The sequence below is a fragment of the Lolium rigidum genome, chromosome 2 (assembly GCF_022539505.1).
Source record: "Lolium rigidum isolate FL_2022 chromosome 2, APGP_CSIRO_Lrig_0.1, whole genome shotgun sequence".
In the NCBI taxonomy this organism is placed as follows: Eukaryota; Viridiplantae; Streptophyta; class Magnoliopsida; order Poales; family Poaceae; genus Lolium; species Lolium rigidum.
In genome coordinates, this window is record NC_061509.1 from 1,288,150 (window position 1) to 1,314,232 (window position 26,083).

Genomic DNA, 26,083 nt, shown 5'->3' on the forward strand with positions numbered 1-26,083 from the left:
GTCTGCAGCCGACTGCTCTTGGTAGCTTTGGGCTACGGGCTGCTGGTTCGTGCGACATTACAGCTCGAGAGTGAGCGGCGGTATGTCGTGGCGGCGGCCCCGGTAGGTGGTAGTCTTGGTTGACCGTGCAGGGCGTGGCGGAGCAACGGAATGACAGGGCGGCGGCCCCGAGTGTTGGGCGATGGGTGACTTGGGAGTTCTGGTGGGAAGCTAGTGAGGCAACGACATTGGTGATGAGCAAGGTTTGTGAGCGGCAAGATCATGTTGTCGGCTCCATTCCGGCATGTCTGAGTGTCTTTGTGCTGGTCTTCTCTTGATGCGAAGTCGAAGCTACATTGGGCAGTGTGCGATGACCTCCGAGGGCGGTACGGCGGTGAAGGTCCTATTCGACGGGGGTCTTGCGCATCTCCTCTCCAAGGCCCATCTTCGGTGCTGGAGCTACTATACCAGCCTCTTCTCACGGTGCCATATGATGGCCGATTGTGCCCCACACCGTGGCGTGTGGGTGGATGCGAGTGTGGGCTTAGCCCTGTTATTGTATGTTTTCGCCCGGTTTTCTTTTAAAAGTTGGGCACCTTATGCTTAATTGATGGATGGGGTAAAGGGTTTGCCTCGGTTTTCAAAATAAAAAATCGAAATAATTTTTTTGGCATGTAGAGGATGCACGTATGTACGTGAGTGCTATTTATTTTTCATATCGAAATTTGAAAGCATGTAGCTTAGGTAACAATGACAAGTTTTAAAATGAATAATCTAAAGGAAACACTCTCATTTGCAAGACTCGCGAAGGAGAAAGCCTGGGCAACACAGACCATGGCGCAGTGGCCGGCAGGTTTGCTCACGTACCGGTCTCCTTCGTCGTTGTTGTTGCAGGGCAGACGTCCTCGTGGAGCCGCGTGACGGCAGGGAGCTATCCAAGTCGCAGAAAGGTGATGCATTTATCAGGTGCTATTTGATCGAAAATTTGTCGAGGGTTAGAGAAGGTTCTGTCAATTTCTTGAACGCTCTCGCTACAGGTGTTATCACCAGAATTTGACCGAGTCAGAGGTGGGCCGCGATCAAGATGGATTTGAAGAATATACATGGAAGAAATACGTGAATCGGCCTGTTATGCAAAGTTTGGGCTAGTTGGCCCGTGTATCTGTAATATAGTAGGATACGTGTCGGTTAGTTAGAGTTTGTCTCGTGCACGGTGGGGATTTTTCCCACGTTAGAAAGTCCCCTGGACTATAAATATGTATCTAGGGTTTATGAAATAAACAACAACCAACGTTCAACACAAATCAATCTCGGCGCATCGCCAACTCCTTCGTCTCGAGGGTTTCTTCCGGTAAGCATCATGCTGCCTAGATCGCATCTTGCGATCTAGGCAGCACAAGCTTATTTCGTTGTTCATGCGTTGCTCGTATCGAAGCCTTTTTGATGGCGAGCAACGTAGTTATCTTAGATGTGTTAGGGTTAGCATTGTTCTTCGTATCATATGATGTCGTAGTGCAACCCTTATACATCTAGCCGCCCTTACACCTATCTTAGGTGTAGGGGCGGCACCCCGCTTGATCATTATTTAGTAGATCCGATCCGTTACGGTTGCTCCTTGTTCTTCAAGGATTAGTTTAATATCTGCAATAGTTAGGCCTTACAAAGGGTTGGAGGATCCAGCGACGCGTAGGGTGTCGTTTGCTAGCCCTAGACGAGGATGTTCCGAGGATCAACCTCGTGTTGGTTTTTAGGCCTTGTCTAGGACCGGCTTACGATCACCGTACGTGACCGCGAGGCCCAATCGTGAGTAGGATGATCCGATTATGCGGTGAAAACCCTAAATCGTCGTAGATCGCTTTAGCTTTATCTTGATCAAGCAGGACCACCATATATTCGTGCACCTCGTACGAATCATGGGTGGATCGGCTCCTTGAGCCGATTCACAGGATAACTCGAGAGCCGATCGAGGCTCGTATTTAATGTTTACGTGTATGCCATGCAGGAAACTAAGCGAGGCATCTCCATCACCTTCCTGACCAGGTATAAGTCAGGTGGCACGCCCTTGCACCAGCATCGGACGTGCGTTCCAGAGGCTTTGCGGGCCGTCGCTCGGAGGGACCAGGGCCAGCCGCAGCCCTAAGTTGTTCCCGGCTCTACTGTGTTGCCCGTCGTTGCTCGCCGGTGGGTTTCTGACCGCAACAACAGGAAACCCCGATCTTTGTTGTGTGTATTTAGGCTAAAGGGTGGGGTACAAAGCATAAAACACACGACAAATTCACTTGGCGAAGAACAAACACATGGCAAATAAAGACCCGATCTGAGAGTTGGAACAAGGGCCGGTCTTGAGATTTTTGGGGCCCGGGGCGAAACTATAACCTAGGGCCCTAAAACCTCAAATAGTAATTTATATATGTACATATGAAATATTAACGATAAATATTTAAATTATTTTTAGCTAAAAATAGTGGGAAAATACCCCATTGCGTCATCTTCATTTTTTTTTTGTAAAAGACATATGTGCTAAGAGTTCATGAATCATACAAAATCAATACTGATGCCAAATAATGTTTATAGTCTTAAAGTTTTGATATTCCAAGATGAAAAGTTGTTGGTGAGGGATTGTCAATATCTATCTTACCGAAACGCATCCACTCTCACAAGAACCACGATGTGCCGATGGTGGACGGTGTAGTGCAATCTTCTATCCATGAATATGTATAGTCTAATGGACGGTAGAAAACACGAAAGCACTCTCGCGGATTACATAGCAAGTATGTCGACCTACATTGACTCTCGCTTTGCAAGACTAAATAAGAAATCTGCACTTTTCAATTTGATTTTTTAAACCTTGCACAATATGGAAGGATAATACTGATTTTTAAATATTCTAAACAAATTAGTGTCACATATTAACACAAAGCCACGAGGGGAACTAGGGGTTGAACGAGGGTCGATGGATGTTTTGGTCGTGTGGACCAATAAACTAAAACCAGCCTTAGTATTGTTTGAATTCATATTTTCCTAGCGTGAATTATTTTCACGTTGTGAATCCTCTTTACTGATCCCAAGGGGAAAGGGGCCCAAGCTGACCAAGCAAATAAAGCCCAGTACGTATAAGCAAATAAAAAGAGCCTTTCCAGCCCAGTAGGCAGAATAACGCTTCGCTCTCCATCTTCTTCGGAACTGCAAGATCTTAAAACTCTGCCATGCTCCAATGGCGCCACCACATAACCTCTCGCTGCTACCTTGACTATCCAGGAATTTGGGGCCCCCTGGTTTCCCGGGCCCAGGGCGGTCGCCCCGCCCGCCCCCCCCTAGGGCCGGCCCTATTGGAACTGGCTAGCTTGTAAATACGGTTTGGTGCGTGAGCATATATATAATCCAGATGGATGGGGATTGTTTTGTTTTTCATTCATTCATCAGTTGGCGTGGAGGATGCATGTGAGCAGGTAGCTCGGTATGATATGAGATGGATCAATGAATGAACGGTTTCTGTTTTGTTTGTTAATTTGAGGTCAAGCCCAGGAATTAATAAGGGTAAGTTGATGGACGTGGTAGGACGGCGGCGCATGCGCGCGGGTGAGCATGTTTACATACGCGCCAACGGAATTTGGCGAATTAGTTAACACACGAGTGCACCGCATGCACGCATGCGCGCGTGACTAGGGATGGCAATGGGTACCCATGACCCGCGTACCCGTCGGGTAAAAACCCAATAGAAGCACGGGTATGGGACAAAATATTACCCATGGGTTTGTAAATGGAAAAATATCATACCCATCGGGTAGGACGGGTACGGTACCCATCTACCCATCTAAATTTGACAAGTAGACCGCTGTAATATTCTAAACTACTTAATTTCCCCCTAATTATGCCTTCACATAGCTACGTTGAACCTCACGCTTTCTGGTCTCACAATTACTGGTAGGTTGGTGAGGATTAGTCCCCTATTTAGGATTGCTTCAGCTCATGTCATATTTTTTTGATCGATTTGATGTGTTATAAGCGCGGGTATTTTTACCCGCGGGTACCCATTTACCCTGCCGGGTGACGGGTATGGGAAAAACTTGTACCCGTTGACGGGTATGGGTATGGGTGATGGGTAAGATTGAAGGTGACGGGTACGGGTATGGGATGGCTCTACCCGCACCCATACCCTGCGGGTGCCATCCCTACGCGTGACTAAACACAGCTGTGAGATGGGTCGTCAGGCTCAGGCGATGGTAGGGAGGTATCCATGTTGTTTAAAGGTGTTAGATGCATTTATTAGGTTCTATCTCATCGAAAATTCGTAAAGTTTTGAGAAGGTTCTGTCAATGTTTTGAACACTGTTAGTAAGGAAAATGAGATCTTTGTTGTGTGTATTTACGTCTTTGCATAGTGCTAAAACGCGGGGTACAAAGCATAAAACACACGACGAATTCACTTGGCGAAGAACAAACACATGACAAAAGTTTTCTTTTTCCTTTTCTTTTTCTTTAACAAGTGTTTAAAAAAATCAAGAGTACGCCAAAGGAGTACCATATCTTTATAGAAGGCAGAGGTTTGAGTACAAGAACGGCACCACTCGCTATAAGCAACGAGGGTAACCCCACGCAACACCGGCTACGGACCAAACAACCACAACACAAAGCACCTGTCCTAAGTAAAGAACCAAGCCACGTCTCGACCGACGCCAGGCACCTCCGTAGATGAACAACTCCGGAAAGACCTTCCTTGTCGACGCACCATCCGAAGGAGATCAATGACGGGACTTGGTCGGACCCAAGAAGATGTCCTCAAGAACATGCCAGCAAAGACGTGCATAGCGCCTCGGAAAACTGCCGCAGACCGCTGCGCCACCGGATTAAAGCCACAAGGAACCTCTGCATCGTGTCTTCTCGCACGAAGCTCCCAACAGAGTCATGACGTAGACGACGCCGCCATCGTGCCGATCCGCACCGGATCGAGGCTTTCGCCCGAAGACACCCAAACTCCAACAGGGTAGGGAGATGTCGACACTCCACGGCGACGCCTCCAAGGAGGGGAACGACGCCCACGGGCGCCGTTGCTACCGGCCCGACCCAAGCCGGGCAAGACTTTCATCCGAGTCGTCGACCATCTCCGAAACCTAGAGCATGGGCAGAGCCCCTTTGAGCCTCTCACCGCTATCGCCACAGCGCCTCAACGATGAAGTCACAAAAACCGCAAACCACTCCGACACACCCCGCAACGCCGAAGATCAGGTCAAACTCCATCTCCACCTCCATCCCGACCAGGCACCGCAGCCTCCACGCTCCCCTCCAGCCAGAGCAACGCTGCCCGCGGTGGACCTCGCCCACTCCAGGCGCCCACCCACGTCCAGCTCGCCCCGGCCCGGCGGACCCGGATCGGGCATGCACTCCATCCTCCTCTCTCCACCGTCGGGCGACGTAGACCGCGCCGGACTTGAGGCGGCGGACCTCAGCTCGCCGAGGCTCTCCCCGGCCGAGCTTCTCCGCGCCACCACCTCCCGCACCGGCCACGCCCGGCGCCTCCCACCGTCGATCCTGCTCCGCTCCGCTGCAGGCCTCGTCGGCCTCCGCCATGTGGCGCCGCGCCGCATCCCTCCCCGGACCTCCGCCGTGCGTCGCAGAGCCCGAGAAGCCCCCGCGCCGCTGACCGCACTTGCTCGCCGCGCCGCCCATGGCGTCCCGCCTCCGCATGTAGGGGACCCGCCAGGCGTGGCCGCCACCGCCGGCCCTGGCGGCGGCAGCGGCCGGAGGAGGGGATCCCGGCGGCGCTCTAGTGTTTGGTGGGTATCGCCTCCGGAGTCGCCCGTGCGTGGCGACCCGGGAGGTATCCTCCTCACTCGTTGAGGATAAACAGAACCAACCGGAAGTGAAGGCATGCGTCACAAGTGTTAAATTTTGCGTGTATAGTATTTTCTTGGCTCAAGCCTCAAATAAATCTGGGTATAAAACGTGGGTCAGGCTTTGGCCACGTGGGAAATGGATGAATGGTTTTTTTTTTTTTTTTTTTTTTTGAACACAAGCAGGATCCCGAAGGATCCATCAACTTTATTTAAATAAACATATTACAGCGCAAAGTACATCCAGGCCGTAAAGAAACAGGAAATGGATGAATGGTTGTGCTGCGGAATGAAGAAAATGAAAAGCCGACGAATGACGGCGGGCAGGCAGCAGCCCCGGAGTTCTTAATTAATGCATGCGCGCGTGAGCAAAGACGTACTAGTACACGGAATTAATCGAAGTGGGGCGGGGGAGTTTGTGCGCCGCGCACGTGATGGATCGACCGTGTCATACGTACGAGTCGCACACGGTTGTACTAGGCGCGACCGTCCACGAGGCCGCCCACCGCACGGCGTGAATGGAAAGGCGCGCTCACCACACCAGGGATGGAGAGCATTAATTACGCTTAGCTGGCGGATGCATGCGCGCTCGCGCGGGTGAGCATCCGCGCCCACGTCGGAATGGGAGCGATCGATGGGTCTGCCGATTTGTTTCCGTTCACACCTCCCATCGATTAAACATGGACCCCTCCAACCTGGATTCCGGCTCCCCAACCCAACTAGTACTCCTACATGACGAGCGCCTTCGAGCAGGTGCCGACGGCCGAGCCCGGCACACCCGTACGTCTGCCGCCCCTACACGCTGCTGGACCGGGCGTACGAGGAGACCGTCGCGTCCGCCGCCACCGGGGGATCCACCGCGGTCATCCTCTCGCTCGCCGTCGCCGGGACGGCTCTCCTCAAGTGGGCCTACATCGGGGACAGCGCCTTCGCCGTGTTCCGGGACGGCGCGCTCCTGCACCGTTCGCAGCGCCAGCAGAAGCGCTTCAACTGCCCGCTCCAGCTCAATGGCCGCGGGAGCGGGGACAGCATCACCCGGGCGGACGTCGGCGAGATTGCTGTGAGGCACGGGGACGTCCTGGTGGTCGGCACGGACGGGCTCTTCGACAACGTCTTCGACGCCGACCCGGAGCGGCTCGTGCGGATGGGCACCGCGCTCGGCTTCTCTCCCAAGAATATGGCGGACGTCGCCGCGGGCGTCGCCTACGAGATATCCATGAGCGGCTCCACGGACTCGCCCTACAGCTCCGACAGCCGCAAGCTACGAGGAGACCGACGCCGCGGCGGGAAGCAGGATGATATTACTGTCCTCGTCGCCTTCCTTATCTAGTCTTATTTATTCGTCACATGCATCTAGCTTTTTTTTTTCCTTACTTTCTTGTGCACGTATATACTACCAGCTACGTTCTCAATGTTGGGGACTCACAGGTCTAACTCAGTTTGGACCTTCCGACCTCTGCAAATTAATTAGTGGATGTTTAGGTCGTCGATCCAACTGAGAATGCATTATTGGTTCAGTCAACTGTTGATCTTCTCTTTAGTTTGTGTAGACAGTCGCACCATGACATTAGCAGTGTTCTCCCATCCATTAACGAAATAGATGGACTCATGTACTGATCTTGCGTGCCGAGCTTGTGGGAGGCATCAATAAACCTTGTCCCCAACTCCACCGTGTGGTTATCAAGCACAAGGTTTCACATAAGTAAATAAACACAAGTAAAAATAAAATGAGTAGAACTAGATGAAATAAAGTAACTAAGTAAAAACTGTAAAAAGGTTGATTGTTTTTCGGTGTTTTGGATGCAAATAAGAAAAGTAAATATTTTTATATTTTCATATTAAAATAGTGCAACAAATAGAAAATAAGATAAAAGCAATTTAAAGGTGTTTCTTACGTTAAAAAGTGGACCGGGGTTCATGGGTTCACTTGACTATTCTCTATTTTAAATTGTAGTGGACAAATAGTAATTCATAAATGAGATATAAGGATGCAAAACAATAATATGAATAAGATACGCATTCATATGGGTATCATGTCCTAACATAGAGATGATGCAACACATCTCTCTTATACTCCACAAGAAAGGGAAAACTTCATGCAATCTTGTATTAAGAATTAACAGAGTATAGCCATAAATACTTTAACATGATGTTTGAATGTCAAATATGCTACCTTGACCAAACAAGATCATCACTTTTGTCACGTGACGAGCATAGCACATGCATTCACTTCATCCCTAGTGAGGTAGCAAAACAAAAGGCAGAGCCATAATAGATCATGAATTTATTGTTATTATTCAATCACTAAAACCATGATACTCCATTAATACACACATCACCCCACACACGCTCTTACATAGATGTTGAATCAGAACAACTACTTAAGAACGGGGTACATAATATGCATCTATCAATACATCTTACACATAATACGATAAGATATCATAGAATAAGGATCCACCACTTAAGTATTACAAATATGACCATAATGAGGCCACTCATATGGCACTAAGAACTATGAAGAACATGAGAGAAATAGATCAAGCTACCGCAACAAACCCGTAGTCTGGAGGTGGACTATTCTCCTTTGGTCATGGTGATGATGATGAAGATGTTGGAGAAGGTGGAGATCCCTCTGGCGGCAGAGTTTTCCCCTCCAATCTTTTTTTTGAAAGGAATACGGTAGGGGAAGCCCCTACGTGATGATTTTTTAATAATAAGAACCCAATTCTGCGTCCCGGGGAATTGAACCTGGGTGGCTAGGTTGTACATCCACTTCCCTAACCGAATGAGCTATGCTCACTTATTTTCCCCCTCCAATCTTCTCTGGTACAGCCTCCGTTTTTGTGTTTCTGTCTCTTTGCGGCGATCTCCACCCGATAGCTCTTTGAGGCCATATATACCGACTTTTAGGTCAAAATACGTTGGTGGGCGAAAAGATCACACAATTTGGACGATCGGTGGCCGAAAGAGGTCAAGTGGCGTGCCATAGATGTTTGGGCGCACCATCCGGGCTCTTTTAGGCCTCAAGGCTATCCAGGTGTGCTTCCGAGTCCCAGGGTGCTTCTCCCGATGAAAAAATGATGCTCCAAAAATTACAGGTCAATTTGACTCCGTATAGGTCGAAAAATACACAAAACAACTTTTCTTTTTCTGCAGAGTAATAAATCAAATAAAGGAGATAATTGGTAAATCCCTATAAATCATTCTAAAACATGGTATTATCATCATATATATTGCAAATATGTGAGAACTTAATATGATAAAAGACAAAATTCATGTATGCATTTTACATTCATACAATTTAGAAAATCTTTATTGCATTTGCATCTCACTTGCAATTAAGAAAACCTTAGTTGCAACCCACTTGTAACTAGGAAAACCTCATTGCAACCCACCTGCAACTATCATATTAACACGAATCATGGTGCAAATCAAATGTTTAAGGAGTCAACTGAAACATAATAGAAATCCAATTTCATTTAAAAAGCAGTCGACCCATAGCATCTTTTATCTCGGAGAGTAAAACCTTTGACACCACATACTTCCCGGGAGAGCTTATAATTCACTACACACCACATTTGAATTCATGGTTTTGATCTCTACGAGACTGAAACTCAAAGTCGGACATATGATATAGGCATCAATACGCCACACTAACTTTCTTTATCTAACAATTTGCTACTTTTCACCGTGAAAATCGAGAAATTAAAACTATAAACATAATTTCCCCTACCCATTCTTGAAGCACTTGCCATCCTCGCGAACTTCGATCTATCTCCAAGCCCCACAGCTAGGACTGGCTATGGTGGCGCAACTTTGAGCGCAAAAATAGGGTGGCGGCAAGAAATTGGTGGAGGAAGCAAGGAAATGCATGACAACCGAGAGCTCCCGGGTTGCGGCGCGTCGCCACCGCCTGAGTAGACGATTGAGGTGTCATCATCTTCCTCCTCCGAGAAGGAGGTGAAGGCCCACGACGACTTCGAGGAGGTGGAGATCGACGAAGACTCTGATGAGGAGGAGGCCATGCCCGTGTTCGAGCCTGATGAGAAGTGCTCCGTTGGTTACTCGCCGTGCGCACGGAGGCGAGGGATGCGATGGTATGTCACGATGCCGTGGTGTACAACGCAGCACAGTTGGAGCTAGGAAGCCTCCAAGCAGCACGAGGCGAACCACCAAGCGTGGTGCATCCATGCTTCTGTTTAAAATAACGCCTATAGCCACGGCGATTTCTAGGGCTACAAAAGACTATAGGGGGCTAAGATTATATAGACGATTTGAGAAAAAAAATTCAATACTTCAGCACCATATAACCATATATAGTACATACATCAATAATTCACAAATGCATCGCAAGGTAACATAGTCACGTAAGAGATGCACATAATTAAAATATAGTTTACATATAGTTCGATCCAAAACATAGTTCACATATAGCTAAGGATATAGTTATGTACAAATATTACAACATCATTAAATAGCAGCAGTTCATGATATGGTGGTGTCTATAAATTCGTTCGCTTTGTAAATTTTGGGTTAATATTTTTTGGACACATTGAGCGGGAAGATAGCCGCTATTGAGCTAAACTGTGGCTAAATAGCTATGGCCGCACTATTAGCGGCTATTTCTATTTTAACTTTTAAAAGATCTAGTTGTAGCGGCATGCGTCTCGAAAAACTATAGCCATGATCTATAGCGGGCAATTTTAAACAGAGATCCAGGTCTACATGGCGGACTCCTCCGATCACGAGGAGTAGAGTTCCGTCGCCTTTTAGTCTCCCATAAAGTGCCACCGGCGCCTTTTGGTCCCAGGTTTAGGGGTCTTACTAACCTATGAATGTAATAAACTTTTTTTTTTGTGTATGTAAATTATGTTGATGATGAACTCGTTCTAGTGAAAATCTTCCACGAATCTATTGTTTAAAAAATACAGTTTAATTTTCAGGATCTGCTGTGGCGCAAGATATCTCGTGTTGGAAAACATTTTTCCAGCTTCGTGATCTGAAATATTCGTGTTAGGCTTATGGAAGATTTGTTAGAGTTGCTTATCTATAATATCTAAATAGGAGCAACCCACTAAGTTGAATTCTCTCAACATGCAAGCATGCCACCTCATCGGTCCCACAATATCAATGCATACAGCAATCGGATGCTATCATTTATTATGTTTTCTTTGATTTTCCAAAGTGGCAGCCATATTGTCTTCTTGGCAGCACTTTACTTTTCGTCTCCCGACTCTCCGCATTGGAATTTGGAAACGAGACGTCCCCAGAATTAATCAGTGAGATAGGCTACCAGGCGGAACTAATAACTGAGGCAGGCCATCAGGTAGCCACATCTCACTCTGTGCCGACTTCCATGCATAAATACACTGCTTTCCTTTGCAAAGATTCATCCTTCATCTGTGTGGTGCAACTCAATCAGTCCGCGCTTGTTATAAAACCGCGCAAATAAAAGTAGATCAAACGAAGAACAAGAACACATATTTTTACGTGGAAAATCCAAACAGGGAAAAAACCACGAAACGCACGGCGACGTATCACTATAATTGGAGGAATATTACAATAGACGAGAGGACAGACCCTCTACGTGCTATCAATATGGAGAAACTCTCTTTCATCTATTCTATGACTACCTTGAACTATATATAGGGGCAAACAACTCTCTTTCTTGGTGGACACGAAATAGAGTTGTTATGTGCTACGTCTAGCATGGTTGGCACGCCGTAGTCCGTTAGGACTCCTTCCATAGTACAACAGGTAAACAGATTTCGGAACACAATACAACAAACTCCACCTTGAGCCGAAATCCATTGCAATAGTCATAGATAGCATTCAACTCCTCAACTAAAGTCATCACAAGTAAACCTTGTGCCTTGAAACGTCCATAGGACTATTAAACTTCTCATGAAGTCAAATTGAGCAAATCTATCTTGGGTCGTCCAGAAAACAACACGGCTGTCAACAAAGCAGACATATGAACCTGGGCATCCTGTAAAACCCCATCAAAAGTCTGAGTCTGTGCCACTGACCTCAAAGAAAAACTGAAACTGCTCAAACATCAAAAGGCATAAGTCATCATATCTCCTGTGGTGCCTGAACGAGCGCATAGCTCATAGTGCAACATCTCGGTGCACATAACATTGTGAAGAACTCATCTCATGGAATCTGAACGTGCTACAAACTAGAGAGCACAAACCTCGGCAAAACATACTCATGCAAGAGCATCTGGTACAAAGCGCATAACGTACACCAAAAACTGCCGACTCATAATGGTTAATGAAAATCCATGACATGGTCAAAAACTGCCTTGTAGAACAACTGTCGGATGAAGGAACCTCAACATGCAATGGAGCATCAACTCTGCAATAGACCCCTCTTGAAAGAGCATAGACAACTGAATTACACTGAAACTTACAGTACTAAATGTTGTAGTATCTAGCAGAAAACAATCTCCACTTGCACCTCAAATAATCCTCATCACGAACTTGAGTAACAAAGCAAAACCTTCACATGCATAACAGCAAAAAACTCGGAGAGCAAAGAGTATAATGCTGGCTACCAACAGGCATAAAAATTACCTCCTCCATATTTTTTTAATATCTGAATTGTGTTCTTCATATAATTGCAGCAACATAATATCTGAAATTTGGATCTATAATATATCCCAGCAGGCTACAATTCAACTCCACCTTGAACTGAAAACTATCAAAAAATGATGATCATATCAGTAGCAAATCATCGAACATAGGTGGCGTGGAAATCCTTTCTTTTTCTCCTCGCTAGTCCAAACAACAACATGCTTATTTCCAAAACTATTTGGTGCATCCTCATAATTGGCTTGCGCCGAACAATGCTCGCATCTTGACTTGCCAAGAAAACCTTGTGTCATAATACAACAGCTGAACATCGGACTTCATAATATCTATGAGTCGATAAAACTGTGATCACAAAGTAGTACAAGCCACGAAAAAATTCTTTGTAGAACAAAATTGCAGAGCAAAAATCTGAGATAAACTGGACATGGGACTGTCTCGGATAGGCTTAGCAATCAGAGATGAAAGGAAATCGGAACTAGTACCGTTTTCAAGACTTCACCTAAAGTAGCACTAGTGCGGCAGCAAAACGAAATTCTTTTGATACCTGGGAACTTGATCCGTAGATGATTGATCATATGATGTGCTTCACACGCGTGATCAAAGATTGATTACGTAAGCTCAGCTTCACGTTGCAATCGGCGGACAACGAGCAGCGATTAACACCGATCGGAAACCACACCAGTCGATCTCAATTCCGTCTGGAAGGAACAACGAAGCGGATCGGTGACTTGGCGATGCGGCGGATTTCTGCGGACGCTGAAAATTTTCTTCTCCCTGATGCAAAGCAGCGGAACAGAGTGACTCATCAAATCATCAAAAAACGGTGCACGGATGCCGACGGAAAAACTGCAAACTTCTAGATCTAATTTTATAGACTGGATCTGATTCGGCAAAGCTGCATAAGACCGCAAGATTGCGGCCGATAATCCAAATGTGCGGTGCTGCCCCAGGAGCAGAGAAGTCTCCCGGGGCAGCGGATCGATCTCAAGCCTTGTGCTCTGATACCACTTGTTATGATCGAGATGTACAATAAACGAAGAACGAAAAGTAAAACACTGCAGGGGACACGAGATTTTAACGTGGAAAACCCTTGCAACACACAAGGGAAAAACCACGGGCGCCAGCCAACAAAACTTCACTATTTCGGTGGTGTTTACAAACGCCGTGGGTGTACAATGATGCGACCATAGTCCCACTCAACACTACTCCACTCGCCCTTATGCGCTATAATAACTAAATAGTAGCAACCCACTAAGTGATTTCTCTAAACATGCAAGTATGCCACCTAAACAGCCCACCACATCAGCAAATAGCATGTCTTTTCATTTAAATTATTATTTAAGGATAATCAGCAAATCTTTTCGTTCAGCTATATCTTCTCTATCTAAATAGCAATCCCCCACTCGCTATATTTCTCTCGCAAATCTATGCCTCCACGTCACCCCAAACAGGTGATACCAAGTCTGCCCCCACATGATAGTCCTCAAAGAGGAGGCGTTTGGGTGAAGCACTCTCTTTTCCCCCGGATAGCTCTCAGCCCGCTACGTTGTTTTGAGAGTCTTTTCAGGAGGACCGGGCTCCTCTCGAGCCCCTCTCGCCGGATTAGCTGGCCGGAGGCGGCAAAGGAGTGGCGCCGGGGTAGATTTAGGTTGTTTTTCTTGTTGTAGCTGGCTTTATGCCGTAGTTGGCTTCTATGCCTTAGTTGGCCGCCGTGCCGTAGTCGGCCGCTGTGCCGGGAGTTTAACAACAGATCTTGCCGGCCGGATCCGCCGCCGGCTTCTCCCGCTTGTCTTCGTCGAGATGCTCCTCCGGTCGGAGCTGATGGGGTTGGGCAAGGTGGAGTTCCGCTCCGTCAATAAGGCCGTGGTGCCGGTGCTGGACCCGGTTTCGTCTTCTTTCTTCGTCGGCAACGGATCTTCTCTCGCTCTTTCCGGTCGGCCGTGGTGGCGGGAGGAAGGAGAAGAGTAGCTCGGTGGCCTTTCGAAGGGAGATGAGAGGCAGGGATTCGGTGGAGTCTCGCTCTCCGCTCGCAGCGAGCTTCTAAGCAACGGCACGTTTTTGCCGCCGCTATCTCCGGCCATGGGAATGGGCCCTGCTGCCCTCGAGCTTGTCTGCTTGAGGATCTTCAACCTCCATCGGAGGAATCTTCAAGGCCTCGTCGCGTCTGTGCAAGTTCGTGTTCCCCCAAGTGGTGCTGTCCCCGGTGGGAGCAAGGATGGATGTGGCGAGTTGCCTGTCTTCGTCGGCGGCGAACCTGTCCTTGATCGCGTTTTTGGGACTCTTTCTAGGGTGCTCTGTGCAAAATTTACGGACTGTGCTGTAATTTTCTCTTTCTTTAAGGTCCTTCTTGTAATTCTGTACCCACCGCCGTATAAATGGAGACTCTAGCCCCTTCGGGGCCCCCCTTGTTCAAAAAAAAAAAAAAAAAAAAGAGGAGGCGTTTGCAGATTCCACGTGTGTAGTTCCCATCTGGCCAATCGTCTATCACCGTGTTGTGTTTCTGTTTTGGCTTTCTTTGGTGAAGCAAGTGCCGGCACGGCAGCATCCTGTGCCTTCCCGTCTTCAGCTAGGCCTCGGCAAGATCACAAATTGCCACCAATTTGTAGTAGCAACGTCGCTAATTTCCTTCAAAGTAAGAAAGCAAGATTTGCTAAACTAGCTAGCCGCAAGCGTAGCCACGCCTGCCAAGTCCACCGAGTTTTTGTCAATTCTATTTCGTACATTAGTATATTGTGTTGTTATTTTTACTGTAGAGAGCGTTGCTCAATTCGACCATGTGGTGCAGGTACGCGCAACATTTGGTCAACTGATTACCTTCAACTTATATGCAGCCATGAGGTTGGTATGAAAATCTCAGTTTTTTTCCGAGATATGTAATACAAGTACATTCTTTTTTATCTATACTTAACATAAAAAAATTATCTGTTATTCTAAGTTTCAGAAGTACCTTTTCAACTCATAAAAAAACTATATATACCTATTTTCCATATCTTTTTTCCCCTGAAAAGGACCTGTTGGGCATCTGCCATAATTTTTATTTATTTACTGTGCACAATATTTTACATTATATGTGTAAATCGTCTGATCATTTAATAAATTAATCATGTTGTTTCAAAGTATATTGAATGAAACATTTATGCATCACTTAATGTGTTGGGATATTGTCATTACAAAAAAATATTGAGCCTTCTATTAAACTTAGAACAGTTTTAACCATCAAGTTCAATGTAATTCCCGCAGCAATGTCGCGGGTAATCATCTAGTATTCATAGCACGGTACCACCATGGCCGCGGGAATGGGTATGAACCTTCGCACCATCTCTGGCACAAAGTATCTCACAAGGCTGACCAGAACCGCCGCTGGTGCGAACATTATGCAACACAGGGTGAGGCAGTGCTTTTTGGTAGGGCGGTGAAGCCATTGAGGCCGAGAATGTAGTGTGAAAATGTAGTGCGCTTTTTAGCAAGCGGACTAGTCATGAAAGCGGGAGAAGAGTACGAGAGAAATAATCATTCCATCTATAATGCTGGTGTCTTATCTCGGTATAAGATTTGAGAGAAAACGTCAAAAATAAATGCGGGTATGAGTGGTTGTGTTCAGGTTCAGGAACACCTTCAAAAAGTATTCGTCTAAAAGACACGAAGGAGACTGTTGAGGAACACATATCCCGAAAGTATTCTACATCCAAAAAACTGTGAAATTGTACCGCAGATTTGTTACCTCATGATGTAGTCACATCCAATTCAAGTTTACTGAGAAAACAAACAACTCCAACATCACAGGCGATTCGGCCTGCAACTCATATTCCGCACTTCAGTTCAGCCAGAGGCCATCAGTTAAAGCCATTTGTATACTCAATTACTTATCAAAATTCGTCGTGCTGCCATGCCTTGTCAATGATGAAGGTAGAAGTATGTTAAATTGGACAGGCCTCTTGGCTGGACCGCACCAATTCTGCAATTCAACATTGTGACATGATGTATGAACTATATGTGAACTTTCTTACTCGGGCATAACAGAAAGGTTTACTAACTGCATTTAGCTGCATGGTGTATGAACTGAGACAAACCTCAACCAAAAACAGATCTGGCATCGGGAAACTTAAATTAACTATGCTAGACAGCATAGATCACAAGGTGCAGCATGACAAATAAAGTTTCAAACAGTTCCCTCCCCATCACACCAGTATAATGTGATCTAGATTCTTATGGAAATAAAGAAAGGAAAAAACATGTCCTACAGTTCAAAATAAAATAGATAAGCTGAGGGTGTATCAGATTTTCAGGAAAATAAGTACTCCTACCACATGTCACTAGATTTCAATAGAATTCGCGCTGCAGAAAGTAAACTAACAAGGTATAGTGCACTAATAACTCAAAAACATATTAGCCGATAAAACTGACATCATAGATTCCCCGAGTTTGAAGAAACAAAGTTGATAGATTACTGACGTGAGACATCCAGCGTAAGCATAAATGAGAAGTCACAGAACATCATATGCATAACTTTGACATAACCAATCTATCAGGCAATGCTAGAACTAACGGAGGAAGAAAAAAAAAATACAGCACCCACTGAAGCATAATTTAACATTAACGTTTCCAGTCTTATGCTACAGAAAACAATGAAGCCAAACATAACTTTTGTGCCAATTTATCTAAGCTCAATGATGAAAATACAGCTGAAGGAACACCAAAAAATATTTTCTAGACAACCTGCCAAACATTCCAATTTCAAGATATAACTTAGTATGACCATGAAAACACAAAGCTAGCGAAACTTCGCATAGTATTGGTAGGACGAGATTCCTTCGTTCCCAACGGCCGGAAAGGCATTAATTCCTTTGGAACAGCTTTCCTTTGGTTTTCCTACAGTTTTTCCTCCGTCCGGAGCAGGGTAGGCTATTTACCCCATGGTTTGCGAGTCGACGAGTCGACCGGTCGTTCTGAGCCAGCGACTCGTAGACTAGTCTAGACTAGTCTCGACTCAGCAAGACTCATGTTTAATAAAAATATTTAATTTAGGATAAAAAATCATAGAATATAAGGCTGGGGACAGGGGAAAAACCTGGGCAGCAAATGGTTCAACACTGAAATTAAACAAACACAACAGGTCTAACATTAAGTTACATAAACCAGGTCCAAATGCAAGTAAACAAGTTCAACAGTTCAACAGCAAAACATTAGTGGCAGATTTCGGAAACAACACATCTTCAAGCAATCATTCATCAAGAAGCATGTCATCAATCTGAAACTCGACGTCTTGAACTTGATCATTTTTTGCAGCATCATTGTTATCCTCATCTTCACTCTCGATGCCTTTGTCAAGTTCTGCGGCTTCCAGTTCAGCCCTTAACTCTTCATCATGCACAACCAGCCTTGTTCTTGAGTGGTTCCTAGTGTAGGTGATAAAAGGGCCAATGGGTCGTGCACTAGACTCGCCAAGATCACCACGGGCTCTCCTAGGAAAGCTGCGACCTGCTAGACTACTTGAGGCACCCATGGCTTCATCCACTTGAGACCAAAGTAGTGGTGTGTCACCGTCCATGACTTGGGCTTGATCTTCATGGACCATTTCAGCATTGATATCAACCCACTCATTATCCCATTGGAACTCCTCTAGGACAAGTGGGTTCGACTTCTTTGCTTTGGAGCCTTGCTCACGCAGATTTTGAAACCTAGCTTCCATTTGCCGGTTGTAGGAGACATATGATAGCTTGTTCAACCTTTTGTACTCAAGTCGGTTTCTCCCTTTGGTATGGATATGAGCAAAGACACTCCAATTGCGCTCACAGCCAGATGCTGAACAACATAGGCTAATAATTCGCTTTGCAAGAGATTGGAGGTCAAAAGCAAGGCCACCATATGCACCCCACCAAAGAATAGGACTCTTTTTCCCACGGTCTCTAATTGCCATTGGCTTGGAGAAACAATCACCTTCTGAACGCTCATAGTCATCAGCCTCACTACTTATAGTATCTTGTAGCTCATGGTCAGTAACCATCTTCCATAACACATCATTGAACATTGAACGAAGCCGGCTAGCTTGTCTTTTGTTGGTCTCTCTAATGGCAAAGAATTTATTTGGGTTCAAGAACAATGCAGCCCCATGTAGCTTTTGTTCCATCTAATTATTCCACCTCCTATCAATAATTGAGACAACTTGATCTAGGAGGTTTTGCTTATGTGCCAATGCTTCGTTTATGTGCGTCTTTGCACAATCCATGGCTGCCCACATTTCAGCCATAGCTGGAGTCTCATCACCATCAGAAATCCTCAAAGCTTTGAGAAGTGGCTGTGAAGGTCTCATACAATGCTCCACTGATTGCCAAAATGACACAGATATGACAGTTGCTTCAGCTGCCTTCCCTGCTTCGGTGATCCTTAATTTGTTTGCATACCATTGTTTGCTAACAAACAGAGCTTTCAGTGTTGGCCTTTGTGTCCACATGCTGGCCAAAGTAAGGAATGATGTAGCAAAACGAGTTGCTCCAGGCCTCACAATATCTTTGTTACCATTCGGACTTCTCATTAAATCTAGAATCTTTCCATGGGCATAAATAAATCTGGTTGTCCGCTTGGCTTTAGCAATGCAGATCCCAAACTCCTTGATCTTCCCAACATCCTCTAGCATAAGATCCAAACAATGTGCAGCACATGGTGTCCAATACAGTGTAGGATACTTCTCCATTAGAAGTCTACCAGCTGCCTTGTAGTTAGACCCATTGTCACTTACTACTTGGACTACCAATTCAGGGCCAATTGCATCAATTTGTTCACTCAACAACTGTGCTACCAGCTTTGCATCAACTGTTTCAGCGGAAACATTAGCTGTCCCTAAGAAGAAGGTGCCTGCTGGACTATTGACTAGAAAGTTCAAGAGGTGTCGGCCACCCATGTCAGTCCAGCCATCAGACATGAGTGAGCAACCATATTCTTTCCATGCAGCTTCATGCTTGCCTCTCAAACCGTCGGTCTTGACCTTGGCCTTCTCAAGCAATGGTACTCTAAGTCTCCAATAACTAGGTGAGATATAATCGAACCATACCGCCCTATAGATTCCAACATGATCTCCCAACTCCTTGAGTTCACAACATTGAGTGGAAGACAATTCTCATACAAAAAGTCAGCTACATGATCATCAACAATCGCTTTTTGCTCCTTTGTCTTCTTGATGAATTGCTTCATTGTTAATTGCGAGCCCTTTGACATGTGTCTCTCAGCAACCACCTCTTCTCGGAGTCTTCCGAATCTCATCCGCAATGGACTTTCCTTGCTTCTTTGCTGCTGTGTTTGCTACATGAGCCGACCCATCTGATTTCCTTTTCCCAGAATTATTGGTGTTGGTGTTGGTGTTGGAGCAGCTTGGAAGCTTTTGAACTTGCTGCACCTGCATGGAAGTCTCCTGCAGACAATCTCTTCAACATCTTCTTCACACCCTTGTTGAGCTTCGCCTTCACCTCCCTCAACATTTCGAACGTGAATGTGTTAGTCTTCAGGTAATCATGCATCTCTTTTTGAATTGCAGTGGTTGTTTTCGGGCACATAGTGACAATTGTAAACCCTCCGGCAAGATGCTTCTTCATCCTATTGACACCAGAACCCACTTTTTTGCCACACAGGTTACATTGCAGCTGCAACCTATCCTCAAGATCACACATAAATGCATATTTCCATGCTGGATCTTTGCTCCTCCTTGGCCTCCTGTTAGGATCTTTGAATGGATCGTAGCCCTCAGCAGCTTCAGCTTCAGCTTGATCTGACCGAATGACTCGGGATATCTCTGGAGGGGCCATGTTGCTTCCTATGAATGAGATGGTGAGGGAGGGAAGCAGAGAGGAGGAGCTTGTGAGGAAAAGGAAAGCACTGGATATCTCAGAGGAAAAGGGAAGCAAAGAGGAGGAGTTTGTTACCTGGTACCTGCAGCAGCCGTGGAGGAGTGGAGCAGCTGCAGCCTGCCGTGGACGAGAGCGGACCAGCGAGCAGCCTGCCGGCGATGGAGGAGCTCCCGGCGGAGGAGGAACTCGTGGCGGAGGAGGAGCCCGTGGCGGAGGAGGAGCCCGTGGCGGAGGAGGAGCCCGGCCAAGTTCTTGCGCAGGCGGCGGCCAAGGGAGAGGCGGCGGCCAAGGAAAGGGTCGAGCGGGATTCAATCTCGATCTAGGTCGAGCCAGGCAAACGGGGCAAAATAGGAAGCACAGAACTTTTTTTTTGGGTCGACCGACCCAAAAACGTCGACTTACCCTGACTAGTCGAGACTAGTCCTTCGAGTCGATCGACTCGAGCGCTGAGTCGAGTCGCCAGCCCGAGTCGGACTTCCCATAGCGACCGGTCGACTAGTCGACGACTAGTCGCGACTAGTCTCTCGACTCGAAAACCATGATTTACCCACAGCTCATAACTACCGAACTGAATTTAGCATGCCCGGAACTCGGATCACACCGCAGGTAAGCAATTGTGAAAAGATGCACGAGCATGGCGGATAAGCTTCAAACCGCTCCTCAACCGGTACAATATGATCCATTTTCTTAAGGAAAGCACGCAAATGAAAAACAGTCGTTAAATCTGTGTAATAGCAACCAATTAAGTATCAAATGCATAAGCCGATGAGACACCTATCACCAACAGAGCCGATTGAAGTAGAGGCACCGATATACTGAAAGACGCGACGGAGCCTATCGGATTTTCAGGGAAAAAATTCCACTTGTCGATAGAGACTTCAATACAAGTGGCACTGCAGAAAGTAAACTAACAAGGGGTACTGCATTATAACTCAACATCACATTTGCTGATAAAATAGACATAGTAGATTACTAGTACAGTAAGTTTGGCAACACAAGCTTTGTAACATTACCTCCGCTCCAAAATATAATTCTTTTTAGAAAGGCTAATATTTCGAACGGAGGTAGTAATTGACATCCAACGTATGCATAACAAGATAAGAAGTTTGGCAACACAAGCTTCATAGATGATTGACATCCCACGTATGCATAACATGATAAGAAGTTGGCATTGCGGATTCTAATTTATCAATCAAAGATTAGAAAAGACCTACCATCATAATATCATATATGCATAATTTGGCATAACCAATCAGGCCATCGCTAGAACAGGCAAACAAAAAAACAGCACCCACCGAAGCATAATTTAAACAATACCCAAATATAAACTTTTGATTGCCAATTTTATCTAAGCAGAATGACAATACAAGCTGAAGGAACACCACAAAATCTTCTCTAGACAGCCTGCCAAACATTCCAATTTCAAGCTATAACTAAGTATGACAAGTCATGACCGGGATACCTATTTCAAGTACCAACATCAACATATGCAGCCTTGCCAACATAAAGCAGATACAATTACTCCTCGGTCCTTATCACCTCCAATGAAGATCTCACTTATTGACATATCCCTCTTTGCGACCCTCGAAACCAGGGCGCATAAGCTTCTTCTCACGCTTCTCTATTTTGCGCGCCTTCTTCTCCTGTGCCCGCTCCCGGATGTTCTCCGTCCGTGTATTCTGCTTCTCCTTCCTCTTGTTGTCCACTGTCTTCTTCCTATCCTTCCACTGCTCCGCGGCCTTCTGCTGCCTCTTCTTATCCTTCTTCATGCTCTGCTTAATCAACGTTGGGTTATCATGCACCTTCTCCCCAGCAGCACGTCTTGTTGCCAAATCCCGGTGCCATCTTGGTAGCCTTCTTAGGATCTTCCTTTGCCCTCTCGCATCCGCTTAGCCTCGCTCCAGCTCCTTCTTCTTGTTCTTGATCTTCCTCTTCTTCCTCCGCCTCGCATCCTTTGGATCAACCAGCACGTTGCCATACACGATATCCGGAGCCTTCCCATCGGCCTCCTTCTTGTGCTTCTTCCCATCCTTACCCTCTGCGTCATCAGCGTCCTCACGCTTGCGCTTTGTACCCTCGTCCTTCCCATTCTTCACTTTAGAACCCTTTACCTTCTTGCTCTTCTCCTTCTGGGGCTTATTCAGGAACTCCGGCCTGGTGCACCGGTTCCCACGGAGCTCCGTGATGCGGCGATGAAGCCGCTCCCGAAGCTCCTCGTAAGTCACCGACCGGTCTTCGGAAACAACTGCTGCCGGGGCCATCAGCATCTCCTCCTTCTCGTCATCATCCTCCTCTTCCTCCTCATCATCGTCGTTGCCATCATCATCAGCCTCTGTGGTTGCCTCGTCCTCGGTCCCCTGGATTTCGTCTTGAGACTTATCCTGCTCCTCCTCCTCTTGGTCCTCTGCCTCTTGGTCGGCGACGGACTTCTTGAGGAGGTCAAGGGTGGAGGAAGGCGGCCCCGCGGGGTCGAGGCGGGCTCGGCGGGCAGCCTTGATGTTGGCGCGGGACTGAGCCTTCATGGCCGCCTTGGCGGACTTGGAGAGCCCCTGGTACTAGGGGCGATCCTCGTCGTCGATGGAGAGGTAGAAGCGCGGGGGGATAAGCTGGACGAGGGCGTCGAAGAATAGGGCGTGCCCTTGGACACCGTCGCAGTTGGCCGCTGCCTCTAGAAGCTCGGCGGGCTTCGCGCTGGCGACGACGGAATCGTTGCCGGCCGCCTCAGCGGCAGCGGCGGCGGCGGAGGGCGAGGGTTTCCTGGCCATTGCGGCGAGGGTTTGGAGGGTTTCAGAGATGGAGGAGCTGCTGTCCGTGGCCTCCAAGGGTCTATATTGTGGTTTTGGTTTGATGGGCCAGAATGGGCCTCCAAAAGGCTTTCCATTACTAATTCTTAAGCAGCCTTTCGTTATCTTTCTTATTTGGATTCTACTGCGAGAGGTTGCAAAATCTTTAAATTCAGAAAAATCTAAGAATAAAAAATACTGTGAGAGGAACTCCGTCATTGGATTAGCTATCTCAAAACTTTTTGGAAAAAATAATGGCTCGGCTAGGTTTTAATGAAGAGTTTGTTGATTTGCTTATGGCATGTGTGTGGCCGGTTAGATACAAAGTGAGGTTTAAGGATCAAGAGATACATGTCTTTGTTCCACAGAGGATTAAGGCAAGGTGATCCCCTTTGATCATATTTGTTTTTACTTTGTGCAAAGGGGCTGTCAATCCTAGTGACTCGTAGAGTGGAGGTTCGTGGTATGGAAGGTGTCAGGTTTTGCATAAATGCACTATCGGTCTCTCATTTGCTCTTTGGTGATGATTACCTAATCCTTATGAAAGCTTATTTGACTAATGCAACCTCAGCTACTTCACCAATACTGTGCAAGCTTAGGAAAGTTGGTGAGTGAAGCAAAGTGCAGCGTATGCAAGAGATTGGAGGTCAAAAGCAAGGCCACCATATGCACCCCACCAAAGAATAGGACTCTTTTTCCCACGGTCTCTAATTGCCATTGGCTTGGAGAAACAATCACCTTCTGAACGCTCATAGTCATCAGCCTCACTACTTATAGTATCTTGTAGCTCATGGTCAGTAACCATCTTCCATAACACATCATTGAACATTGAACGAAGCCGGCTAGCTTGTCTTTTGTTGGTCTCTCTAATGGCAAAGAATTTATTTGGGTTCAAGAACAATGCAGCCCCATGTAGCTTTTGTTCCATCTGATTATTCCACCTCCTATCAATAATTGAGACAACTTGATCTAGGAGGTTTTGCTTATGTGCCAATGCTTCGTTTATGTGCGTCTTTGCACAATCCATGGCTGCCCACATTTCAGCCATAGCTGGAGTCTCATCACCATCAGAAATCCTCAAAGCTTTGAGAAGTGGGCTGTGAAGCTCTCATACAATGCTCCACCGATTGCCAAAATGACACGGATATGACGAGTTGCTTCAGCTGCCTTCCCTGCTTCGGTGATCCTTAATTTGTTTGCATACCATTGTTTGCTAACAAACAGAGCTTTCAGTGTTGGCCTTTGTGTCGACATGCTGGCCAAAGTAAGGAATGATGTAGCAAAACGAGTTGCTCCAGGCCTCACAATATCTTTGTTACCATTCAGACTTCTCATTAAATCTAGAATCTTTCCATGGGCATAAATAAATCTGGTTGTCCGCTTGGCTTTAGCAATGCAGATCCCAAACTCCTTGATCTTCCCAACATCCTCTAGCATAAGATCCAAACAATGTGCAGCACATGGTGTCCAATACAGTGTAGGATACTTCTCCATTAGAAGTCTACCAGCTGCCTTGTAGTTAGACCCATTGTCACTTACTACTTGGACTACCAATTCAGGGCCAATTGCATCAATTTGTTCACTCAACAACTGTGCTACCAGCTTTGCATCAAGCTGTTTCAGCGGAAACATTAGCTGTCCCTAAGAAGAAGGTGCCTCGTTGGACTATTGACTAGAAAGTTCAAGAGGTGTCGGCCACCCATGTCAGTCCAGCCATCAGACATGAGTGAGCAACCATATTCTTTCCATGCAGCTTCATGCTTGCCTCTCAAACTGTCAGTCTTGACCTTGGCCTTCTCAAGCAATGGTACTCTAAGTCTCCAATAACTAGGTGAGATATAATCAGAACCATACTGCCCTATAGATTCCAACATGATCTCCCAACTCCTTGAGTTCACAACATTGAGTGGAAGACAATTCTCATACAAAAAGTCAGCTACATGATCATCAACAATCGCTTTTTGCTCCTTTGTCTTCTTGATGAATTGCTTCATTGTTAATTGCGAGCCCTTTGACATGTGTCTCTCAGCAACCACCTCTTCTGGAGTCTTCCGAATCTCATCTGCAATGGACTTTCCTTGCTTCTTTGCTGCTGTGTTTGCTACATGAGCCGACCCATCTGATTTCCTTTTCCCAGAATTATTGGTGTTGGTGTTGGTGTTGGAGCAGTTGGAAGCTTTTGAACTTGCTGCACCTGCATGGAAGTCTCCTGCAGCAATCTCTTCAACATCTTCTTCACACCCTTGTTGAGCTTCGCCTTCACCTCCCTCAACATTTCTGAACGTGAATGTGTTAGTCTTCAGGTAATCATGCATCTCTTTTTGAATTGCAGTGGTTGTTTTCGGGCACATAGTGACAATTGTAAACCCTCCGGCAAGATGCTTCTTCATCCTATTGACACCAGAACCCACTTTTTTGCCACACAGGTTACATTGCAGCTGCAACCTATCCTCAAGATCACACATAAATGCATATTTCCATGCTGGGATCTTTGCTCCTCCTTGGCCTCCTGTTAGGATCTTTGAATGGATCGTAGCCCTCAGCAGCTTCAGCTTCAGCTTGATCTGACCGAATGACTCGGGATATCTCTGGAGGGGCCATGTTGCTTCCTATGAATGAGATGGTGAGGGAGGGAAGCAGAGAGGAGGAGCTTGTGAGGAAAAGGAAAGCACTGGATATCTCAGAGGAAAAGGGAAGCAAAGAGGAGGAGTTTGTTACCTGGTACCTGCAGCAGCCGTGGAGGAGTGGAGCAGCTGCAGCTGCCGTGGACGAGAGCAGACCAGCAGCAGCTGCCGGCGATGGAGGAGCTCCTGGCGGAGGAGGAACTCGTGGCGGAGGAGGAGCCCGTGGCGGAGGAGGAGCCTGTGGCGGAGGAGGAGCCCGGCCAAGTTCTTGCAGAGGCGGCGGCCAAGGGAGAGGCGGCGGCCAAGGAAAGGGTCGAGCGGGATTCAATCTCGATCTAGGTCGAGCCAGGCAAACGGGGCAAAATAGGAAGCACGAGAACTTTTTTTTTGGGTCGACCGACCCAAAACCTTCGACTTACCCTGACTAGTC

The 26,083-nt window shown here is 46.6% G+C and overlaps 1 protein-coding gene and 2 pseudogenes across 1 annotated transcript in view; 1 reads left to right on the forward strand and 2 right to left on the reverse strand.

Annotated features, from left to right (window-relative positions):
- Positions 1-26,083, reverse strand: part of LOC124685808 — a 71,447-nt gene that overhangs the window by 36,649 nt on the left and 8,715 nt on the right. The gene's annotated exons all lie outside the window — the stretch shown is intronic.
- Positions 6,542-7,139, forward strand: LOC124691174 (annotated as a pseudogene).
- Positions 21,800-23,011, reverse strand: LOC124691171 (annotated as a pseudogene).